Consider the following 11,699-nt stretch of genomic DNA (forward strand, 5'->3'; position numbering starts at 1 on the left):
TGCAGGGGCCCAAGCACTTGAACCCCATCTTCTGCCACTTTCCCAGGCACATTAACAGGGAGCTGGATCAGAAGTGAGCTGCTGAGTCTTGAACCGGTGCCCATATGGGATACTGGCTCTGCTGACCACTGTGCCACGACATTCTCCACCCCCCAAAATTATCCTTTATTTTCACTTTTCTAGCAGTTTTTTGAAGTATCCTCATATGCAACTCAACCAGTCAGAGCCCAAAGCCCCAACCACCTCCCTTAACTCATACACCAAATCAATATCCTGCTGCCCTGTCAATCCCAGGCCAGGTATTGAACTAGGGACCTATACCTCTAGAGCTTTCACTATACAATGCCCTGAGACAGCTATGAGGAAGCAAGGCATGCATTAACTGCCTCCCTAGGCCTAACTCAATCTGATCCTCACTCTGTACCCAACAGGACCAAGAGGCTAAGCTAGCAACTGGAGACAGATTTGCCTATGTTCAACTTCATTTTTCATCATTCCAAAGTATAGAAAGAACCAGAAATCAGCCAGCAGCAACCTTTATTTAATTATTTATTTCTAAAAAAGATTTATTTATTTATTTATTTGAAAATAGAGTTACACAGAGAGAGAAGGAGAAGCAGAGGGAGCGAGGGAGGGAGAGAGAGAGAGAGGGAGAGAGAAAGAGAGGTCTTCTGTCTGCTGGTTCACTCCTCAGTTGGCTGCAATGGCTGGAGCTGCGCCGATCAAAGCCAGGAGCCAGGAGCTTCTTCCAGGTCTCCCATGTGGGTACAGGGGCCCAAGGACTTGGGCCATCCTCACTGCTTTCCCAGGCCATAGCAGAGAGCTGGATTGGAAGAGGAGAAACCAGGATTCGAATTGGTGCCCATATGGGATGCCAGCACTGCAAGCGGCAGCTTTGCCTGCTATTGCACAGCGCCAGCCCTGAATAGCAACTTTTAAAAAATGTAATTGAGATACACACACACACACACACACACAGAGAGAGAGAGAGAGAGAGAGGCGGTAGAGAAAACGTCCATCTGCCTGTTCACTCCCCAAATGCCTGCAACAGCATGATGAGCTAGGGCCAGAGCCAAGAGCCAGGATCTCCATCCCGATCTTCCACATGGGCGGCAAAAACGCAGTTACTTGAGCTATTATCGTCGCCTCCCAGGGTTTGCATTGACAGGATATGGAGTCAGGAGCTGGATCTGGTAGTTGAACCCAGGCACTCTGATATGAGACATGAATGCATATACCACTAGGCCAAAGGCCTGCTCCATTCTTTAGAGGAGAGAGGAAGAGGAAGAGGGAGAAGGAGAGGAAGAGAAAGAGGGAGAGAGAGAGAACAAGAGAGAGAGCGAGCGCACTCACATCTATTGGTTCATTCCTCAAATGTTTGCAACACCCAGTGGGCTAAAACCAGGAGCTGGGAACTCAGTTCAGCTCTACCATGTGAGTGTGTGAGTGGCAAGAACCCAACCACTGTGGCCATCACCACTGTGCATTACCTGGATGGTTTTTCCCGTCTCTCCTGAGCTTTCTCATGCAAAAGCAGGCCATTTACCCATCTTGGCTGGGGTTGGCAGAGCAGCTTTTTGTGCTCTGCTGGGCACACGGCTGGCTGAGGGCTGGCTGTTGGCTAGTGGTCCACCCCAGCTGTCCCCAGAAATGGGAGAGGAGCGAGGAGAATAAGTGAAAGAGCTTAAGGTCTCCTAAGGTGCAGGCTTGGAACTGACACACCATCATTCCAGCTCCACGGGCCAGGCCAGACTCAGGGAGGCGGGGGCGATTCCACCCCTGAATGGGAGGAGCTAATGTCTCAAGGCCAAGGGCAGAGACAGAGAGCAGAGAACTCGGATCCGTTTCACCTTCAGTCTACTACAATGGCGGGTCAATATTTGTTCTTGAGTGACCGGAGAGATAAATCAGAGAGGACTCAGGAGGGGTGGCTGGTGTTTGTCTGCTTCCCCGTTTCTCGAATCCAGCCTGGAGACCAGGTTGTAAAGAGATTAGGAAGAGGGAGAGAAAAAGAGCCGAAGTCTTGAGGGGTTTGGAAGAGAGAGGCTCTCACACCCAGCCTAGACGCGCTCTGCTGAAGAACACAGGCAGAGCGGGAGCAGAGCCAGCTTCTCTGTTGGCTGCAGCGGCCGCTGAGGCTGGGGAGGCACCTTGACAAAGAGGTCAGCGCAGGTCAAGGTGAGTGAGCTTGTCCTTCCACATGGGAGAATCCCCTGAGCCCTTGGTTTCCACACAGAGACCTTGGTGGGAGGGAGAGGAAAGGGCTGAGTTCCTCTGATCAAGGAGGCACAAAGCGGTGCAGCCACGTTCCTGTCGCTTCGCGGCAGCTGCAGGTGGGTGAGAACTGTCTATGCAGTGAAGCCTCTCAGCAGGGAGGGCCTGCCACGCTCCGGTCACCCAAAGGTTAGACCCCAAGGCCTCCCTGGGTGCTAGTCCACAGATGTGTCTGCAGGCAGTGTTCCTGCTGCACCTTCCTCCTCGGGCTTGCACTTCGACCTCCCAGGTCATCAGCTTCCGGCTTCCTTTCCCGTGCTGTGCTCAGCATTCCCCTTCCTGGCATGGCCTCTCTGCAGAGAGAAACCGGAAATGGAACCGCTTTGGGCCTGGCCTGGAAGCCACTGCCCTGGACTCCATCTATCACACTTTGTGCTGCCTCTAGGGAGAGTCAACATTGGTCCACATTTATTAAATTCTCGTAAACACATATCAAGTGTTGGTAAGTTGGTAACAAACAGTGGCCCAAATGTGAAGAGCCTAATTCAATACTTGGCTTGGAAATTTCTTTTTTTTTCTTTTAATATTTATTTATTTGCTCAAAGGCAGAGAGAGGCCAGTGCCGCGGCTCACTTGGCTAATCCTCTGCCTGCGGCACTGGCACCCCAGGTTCTAGTCCCGGTTGGGGTGCTGGATTCTGTCCCGGTTGCCCCTCTTCCAGTCTAGCTCTCTGTGGTGGCCTGGGAGTGCAGTGGAGGATGGTCCAAGTGCTTGGTCCCTGCACCCCATGGGAGACCAGGAGAAGCACCTGGCTCCTGGCTTCGGATCAGTGCAGCGCGCTGGCTGGGGCGGCCATTTGGGGGGTGAACCAACAGAAAAGGAAGACCTTTCTCTCTGTCTCTATCTCTTGCTCACTGTCTAGCTCTGCCTGTCAAAAAAAAAAAAAAAAAAAAAGGCAGAGAGAGAGAGAGAGAGAGAGACCCATTGGTTCACTCCCCAAATGCCTGCTACAGCAGGGGCTGGACCAGGTCAAAGGCATGAGCCCAGAACTCAGTTCAGGTCTCACACATGAATGGCAGAGAACCAAGTACTTGAGCCATTACCTGTTGCCTCCTGAAGTGCGTAAGAAACTGGAATAGGAAGTGGATTTGGAATTTGAACCTGGGTACTCCAATATGGTATGCAAATGTCCCAAGCAGCACATTAACCACTGTGCCAAACACACCCACCCTGGAAGCTTCTTTGGAAGACAAACCCTGCAGAAAGCCAGAAACAGTGTGAACATCATCAACAGGGACCTGGTTAAATACCTTAAGGTAGTCTCAGCTCCCATTGGAGGACTTGTTATGTGTCAGGGAGTACTTTAAGTGTTTTACAAATGTGACTTAAGGGGCTGGCGCCGTGGCTCGCTTGCTTAATCCTCCACCTGTAGCAGTGGCATCCCATATGGGCACCAGTTTCTAGTCCTGGCTGCTCCTCTTCCAGTCCAGCTCTCTGCTGTGGCCTGGGAAGGCAGTGGAGGATGGCCCAAGTGCTTGGGCCCTGCACCTGCATGGGAGACCAGGAGAAGCACCTGGTTCCTGGCTTCGGATCAGCATAGCTCTGGCCGTAGCAGCCATTTTGGGGGTGAACCAATGGAAGGAAGACCTTTCTCTCTGTCTCTCTCTCACTAACTCTGTCAAATAAACAAATAAAAAAATTATTAAAAAAGTAACTTATTTAATCATCATGCCAGTCATTTGAGATAGGTATGTATGATTTTGAATTTTGAAATACATGTAGGGAAACTGGTCTCACGGGGACTCATCTGACTGCAGTATATCCGTGTTTAATTACCCTGCTCTCCTGTCACTCAGCCCAGACAATAGGTACTAACTGTCCAAAACTAAGGCTGGAGTAGCAAACATTTAGTTCTGTGCAGTAACATAGAAACAGGTTGAAAAATAATAAGTCTGATTTTAGTCTGGTGTCTATAAAGAGAAAAAGATCTAGGCTCATACCAGGCAGACTTCAACATTTCTGAAGTCTGAGCTTGTGGGTGAGTCTGACTTTCTAGCTCCTCCTGACCTCTTTTGTTTTTGTTTTTAGACTTCAAGGCATTTTTTTACTTTCCTTCCGACTTGGTCAATCTTGGCTTATGTCATTATTATGAGTGGTCAATCTGCATAATATTAACATCTGAAAGAAACCATGTATTGATTCAGAATAAGAAAATACAAGTAAAGTTTTATTTAGCTATTGGAATGGCAGAGAAGCAGGCACACCCACACCCATGGAGGGAGAATCACTAGTTTATTCTCCCAAATATCTTCCATAGCTGGGAAGCTGGGGCTGGGTCAGCTTGAAGATGGCAACTGGGTCTTCCACATGGGTGACAGGGACCCAACTACCTTAGCCGTGACCTCTGCCTCCCAGCGTGTGCGTTAGCAGGAAGCTGGAATCAGAAGAGGAGCCTGAACTTGAACTCAGGCACTCTGGGGTGGGATGCAGGAGTCCCCAGCAGTGTCTTAACTGCTATTCCAAACACCCACACCCCTCCTCCCAAATTCTTAAAGGATAACAATTATGCTAATTTTAATTTTTAAAGATTTATTTATTTGAAAGAGTTAGAGAAAGAGAGAGGGAAAGACAGAGAGAAAGAGGTCTTCCATCCACTGGTTCACTCACCAAAAGGCCACAATAGCCAGGGCTGGGCCAGGCCAAAGCCAAGAGCCAGGAGCTTCATCTGGGTCTCTGACATGGGTGCTGGGGCCCACGCACTTGGGCCATCTCTGCTGCTTTCCCAGGTGCATTAGTAGGGAGCCGGATTGGAAGTGGAACAGCGTGGACTGAACACAGGCACTGCAGGTGGCCGCTTAATCTGCTACACCGCAGCCCCAGCTCCAATTTTAATTTTTTAAATCAGTTTCTCTTTCAACTCCATTTTCCACGAACTTTTTAAAAATTTTATTTATTTGAAAGACAGAGAGAGAGAGAGAGAGAGAGAGAGAGTGTGTGAGTCTTCCATTCCACTGGTGCACTCCCCAAATGACCGAAATGGCCGGAGCTGAGCTGATCTGAAGCCAGGAGCCAGGAGCTTCTTCTGGGTCTCCCACGCGGGTGCAGGGGCCCAAGGACTTGGGCCATCTTCTACTGTTTTCCTAGGCCATAGCAGAGAGCTGGATCAGAAGTAGAGCAGCCGGGACTCAAACTGGTGTCCATATGAGATGCCGGTGCTGCAGGCTGGGACTTTAACCTGCTGTGCCACAGCACTGCCACCCCCCCAATTTTAATTATTTAAAAAGAACTGATAGATGGTCTCAGTGTACCTTGTTATTTCATACCTCCAGGACCCTTCTGTCTTTATATTGGCCCTGCCAACATGCATTCATTTCCAAAATGCAGCTTGTGTCCCTTTTGCAAGATAAAAAACACTTTCCTTTGTGTTGCGGCCATCCTTTGCACACACCTGTTTTGAGTCATTTATCCGTTGGTGGTGAGACTAATTAGTGTAATGGTCTGCCTCCCACACTGCTCAATGAGCTCCTTCCGGATTAGCACCCAGAGCGAAGTAAATGTTCAATAAGGCATTGCGTTCATTTGATTGCATTAAATGCTGGGAAACTGACCCCATTAGCAAGCTGCCCTTCACAGGCAAGGCAGGAAATATTCCTCATGGGCGGCCCAGTATCCTTAGCTACTAGGAAGCAGAGTTCGAAACGGTGAAGAACTTGTTGTCTTCTGGCAGGAACTCTAAAATGGGACGTGGCTCAGATGCCCTCGGAAGCCTCTGACACTGAGTTACAGTGGCCTTGACAAGCAGGAAGCCGAGAACAGGCAGCAGCAGTCCCCAGGGGCCACTTAGAGACCTTTCTTGGAGATTTGTTGGTTCAAAAGATATAAACGGATGAAGTAAGGAGAGTCTTGGGACCCAAAATAAAATCTGAGTGCCCTAGGGTTAAGAACAAGCTTGGGCGAGCAGAAGTTCTAAAATGAGGCGAGTTCTGAAAAGTGTGCCAAGAGCGTCTAAGAGAGTTTTCACTATGTTCGCAGCAAGCTGAACGTGAAGGGACAGCACCTGGGTGGCTGGCCTACTGTTACCCATGCCAGAGCGAGCTGCGGGGCTCAGCCAAGCTGGCGGGTTCCAGGCGCCAGGGGGTCAGGCAGAGCGGCTGCCACATGACTCCCTGGACCTGCTGCCACAGAGGTGCCATATCTTGACATAGGCCAACCCCTACTTCTGATGCCCTTGGCCTGTTTAAGCTTACAGAGGAGCAGTTATGTCTCTGTCACCGTTTCCGGCACGTGAGAGCCAGGGACAGTGCTTACAATATATGACATCCCTCCCACTAGTCACTCTCAGAGCGAAGTGTAGAAGCAATCTCATTCTGATTAAATCACTTCTTATTTTAGTTTCTGGTTTCTGCAGTGATTAGTTTTCTTAATTTGCATATGTAACCAAAGCTGAAAGATAGATTTCTAAAACCTTGCCTGAATGCATATATACAAACATACATATATATATATATGTATGTATATATAATTATTACCTTGCCTAAAGCCTCAGTATGGGAAAAAAAAATTCTATCTGGTTTAGAAGTCCTAATGGCTGTTTTGAAGTGTAGCAAAGCAGTAGGGGCCCACACTGATACTGTTACTGTTAATAGCTGATCTAATTTGTAGCACCTTAGGTAACTTTTATGCTCAGTGTGTACTAATTACATTGTGGGTTTGTAAATTGTACAAAATAAGCATTTTACCTCTTACCATTTCATAAAAATTACCTAACTTTAAAATCTGAATCCAGATGGCCGTAATTAACTTTCTTTATGTGTACAAACAGCCTGGTTGGTATTCAGAGTACTAGTGTTTAATGTTTATTATGCATGCCCAAGTTTCATATATATTAATATTAAAACTCCTGGTGTTAATGGCGAAGAAAAATCAAATAGATGGATTTACATAAAACAAAGTAGCATAAATTTACTTTTCCCCAATAAGCCCTAGGGAGTGATGACTAATGGATGACTAATTAGCAGCCGAATCATCCCGCAGCTGTGATTTATGGCTTTAACTACCAAAAGTAACACATAAGAACAAGGAATTTCACAAATGCAGGTTTGCCCACATGACATTATCTCTTCATTTGATCCTCTATATTAATATTCATGTGCCATCATTTACTTTTTCTGAACTTACCTCTGATCAGTCTCATAGATCTCAATTAAAATGTACATTGGAGTGTCTGGTCCAGAGTTTTTCTTGTCTCCAGGGTAAATCATGAGTTTGGCATTTTTGCATTTGTAAATCAAGTGCCACCCACAGGATTTATTTGCCTTTTCTACCTTGGTCCTTTCTCTACTTTATAAATCACTGCTTTCTATTTGCTTCCTATAAATCACTGCCAGGTTCTGGAGGTAGAATCTTGGAGAGAAAACAAAGCACTCCAAAGGTTCTTTGCGACTCCTGCAGCAGAACTGAGGTGCTGGGGCTGGGTGTGGGCAAGGGAGAGAGTGTGACTCTGTACTCTGTTTCTTTTTCCACTTTTGGGATTTTGTATGCATTACCTATTCAAAAGTATATATACTTTTTTTTTTTTAAAAAAATCTTGATATATAAAGGAGAAAGAAAGAGAAAGAGAGGGAGCAAGTGAGTTTGATTGTCCATCCACTGATTCATTTTCCAAATGGTTACAACAATGGGCCTGGAGCCAAGATTCAATGTGAGTCTCCTACATGGGTGGTGAGGACCCCATCATTGTGAACATCACCTGCTGCCTCCCAAGGGTGCACATTAGCAGGAAGCTGGCATCAGGAAAGGAGTCAGGTTGCACTCCACTGGGAAATATGGGCATCCCTACTTGCATCAAACACCCGCCCCTAAGCATACAGTAGGCTTTTTTTTTTCTTTTTTCTTTTTTCTTTTTTTTTTTTTTTTTTACAGAGAGGCAGAGGCAGAGAGAGAGAGAGAGAAAGAGAGAGAGAGAGTCTTCCATCTACTGGTTTGCTCCTCAAATGGCTGCAATGGCCAGACTGGGTTGATCCAAAGCCAGGAGCTTCTTCCAGGTCTCCCACGTGGGTACAGGGGTCCAAGCACTTTGGCCATCTCTACTGCTTTCCCAGCTCATAACAGCTGGATTAGAAGTGGAGCAGCCGGGTCTCGAATTGGCACCCATATGGGATGCTGGCAGTGCAGGCAGCTTTACTCGCTACGCCACAGCGCCAGCCCCAAGTACAGTTTTTTTTTTTTAAACTTTTATTTTATGAATATAAATTTCCAAAGTACAGCTTATGGATTACAATGGCTTCCCCCCCATAACGCCCCTTCCACCCACTACCTTCCCCTTTCCCACTCCCTCTCCCCTTCCATTCACATCAAGATTATTTTTCGATTCTCTTTATATACAGAAGATCATGATTCAACAATTCTTAACAAAACCTTAACAAATCCCATCAGCAATATATAAAGTGGTTAATATACCACAATCACATAGGCTAATTTCAATGATTAAAAATTATTTAATATTAAAAAATTAATGTCATTCACAATAATAACAGACACAAAGAGAAAAAGAACTACATGATCATCTCAATAGATGCATAATACTATTTGAAAAAATTTAGAATCTCTTTATGATAAAATTTCAAGCACATACATAACATCTAAGATAATCTGTAGTCAGTAGCATACCATATTTAAAGGTGAAATATCTAATGCCCTTTTCTAAAGAGTAGAACTACTAAAGCAAGGATATCTGTTCTTTCCACTTTTATTCAACATTGTACTGGGAGTTCTAGACAATGCAGCAAGTAAAGATAACAGATAATATAATATAAAAAGGAAGAAATAAAATTACCCAAACTTTTAGAAGAGGTAATCTTATGTGCAGAAAATCTTGCAGAATATACCAAAATAGCTACTAGAATTACAAGAGTTTAGCAAGTTTGCAGAATATCTAGTTATTGTACAAAATCAATTATATGTCCACGTATTAGCAACAAATAACTGATAACCAAGACCAATATAATTTACCATAGTGTTAAAAACTGTGAAATTTTTAAAGATGAAGTTAGCCAAGGATATATAAGACCTGCACACTGAGAACAAGAAAACAATGGTAAAAAAAAAGTACAAAAATTAAAAAAAAAAGATATCTATGTGCATATATTCAAAGACCCAGTGTTATTGAGGGCACTTCATCCCAAATTAATATAGATTCAATGAAATCCCAATCAAAATACCTGGAGGGTGTTTTATAGAAATTGATAACCAAATTCTAAAACTTATATGGAATCCGGGAGGACTTAAAATGGAGAAATGTAAAATTGAAGGCTTTATATTACTTGATTTAAAGTCTTATAATAAAATTGCAGTAATCATGAGAGTGTCACATTGGTGTATGGAGAGACATATCTGAAAGTACAATATTTTAATTACTAGGAGAAAATTTTTTTTTTTTCAGACCTATTGTCATGTTTAATCCCAGTGAGAGTCAAGTTGGGAATTGATAATTTCTTTTCTTTTCTTTCTTTTTTTTTTTTTTTTTTTTTTTTTTTTTTTACAGAGGATCAGTTTAGTATGCATTAAGTAAGGATTTCAACAGTTTGCACCCCCATAGAAACACAAAGTGAAATATATTGTTTGAGTACTCGTTATAGCATTAAATCTCAATGTACAGCACATTAAGGATAGAGATCCTACATGAGGAGTAAGTGCACAGTGACTCCTGTTGTTGACTTTACCAATTGACACTCCTGTCTATGGCATCAGTAATCTCCCTATGCTCCAGTCATGAGTTTCCAAGGCTATGGAAGCCCTCTGAGTTCTCCGACTCTTATCTTGTTTAGACAAGGTCATAGTCAAAGTGGAGGTTCTCTCCTCCCTTCAGAGAAAGGTACCTCCTTCTTTGATGACCTGTTCTTTCCACTGGGATCTCACTCGCAGAGATCTTTTGCCAGAGTGTCTTGGCTTTCCATGCCTGAAATACTCTCATGAGCTTTTCAGCCAGCTCCGAATGCCTTTAGGGCTGATTCTGAGGCCAGAGTGCTATTTAGGACATCTGCCATTCTATGAGTCTGCTGAGTATCTCACTTCCCATGTTGGATCACTCTCCCCTTTATTTACTCCATCAGTTAGCGTTAGCAGGTACTAGACTTGTCTATGTGCTCCCTTTGACTCCCAATCCCTTCACCATGACCAACTGTGAACTGAAACTGATCACCTGGAACAGTGAGATGGCATTGGTACATGCCACCTCGATGGGATTGAATTGGAATCCCCTGGTATGCTTCCAACTCTACCACTTGGGGCAAGTCAGCCTGAGCATGTCCCAAATTATACATCTCACAACAAAATGGAGGAATCTGGAACACATCATGCTGAGTGAAATAAGCCAGTCCCAAAGGGACAAATACCATATGTTCTCCCTGATCGGTGACGACTGACTGAACACCAAGAGGGAAACCTGTTGGAGTGAGGTGGACACTATGGGAAATGGTGGCTTGATCAGCATAGCCCTGACTGTTAATGAACAACTAAATACATTATCCCTCTTAGTAGTTTTTTTATCTGTTCTACTTAATATGACTGGTTTAGATCTGTAATTGATGCACAGTTATTCTTAAGTGTTGAAAATTAACTGAAATGTGATCCCTGTTGAACATGGTGGTGGGAATGGGAGAGGGAAGAGATGTATAATTTGGGACATGCTCAGGCTGACTTGCCCCAAGTACAGTTTTTAAGAAGTCATTGCATACCCCTGAGACCAAGTATCCTGTGCACACACTGTGTACTTGTTCAGGTAGTCTTATGTAATTGTCAAAAATCTTTCCTTTTTATTTTCTTAGTCAAACTGTTTAACTCCTAAGCCAGCTTCTCTTACAACTTTTCCATAGTGTTTCTACTGAAAATCGTTCTTTTATTTTGCCTCTTTGTAACATTTTACACAACTGATAATTCATCAGTGTGTATCCATTCATTCACTCACTTCTTCAATGACCTCCAAGGAAGGGACATAAAGATGACCAAGCTTCAATCTCTCTCTCTCTTTCTCTCCCTCTCCTTTTAGAAGATTTATTTATTTATTTGAAAGGCAAAGTTGCAGAGAGAGGCAGAGATAGAGAGAGAGAAATCTTCCATCTGCGGGCTCCATCCTGGCGGGGCCAGGATGAAGCCAGGAGCCAGGAGTTTTTTCTGGGTCTGCTATGTAGGTGCAGGGGCCCAAGGACTTGAGCCATCTTCCGCTGCTTTCCTAGGTGCATTAGCAGGGAACTGGATCTACAGTGAAGAGGCCAGGACTCCAGCCAGCATCTATGCGGAATGCCAGCTCCACAGGTGGCGTTACCCTCTACGCCACAGGGTCGGCACCTCAATCTCTTCTTTCGAGGAGCACAGTTTCACGAAGGAAGGTCATACATTATGATAGATTATACAAAACAGGTCTTTATAGAAATGTGCTGAGAATTCCAAAGATGTACCCAGCTCAGCCTGGCTGGGGAATGGGGGCA

This window comes from Oryctolagus cuniculus, chromosome 3 (assembly GCF_964237555.1).
Source record: "Oryctolagus cuniculus chromosome 3, mOryCun1.1, whole genome shotgun sequence".
NCBI lineage: Eukaryota > Metazoa > Chordata > Mammalia > Lagomorpha > Leporidae > Oryctolagus > Oryctolagus cuniculus.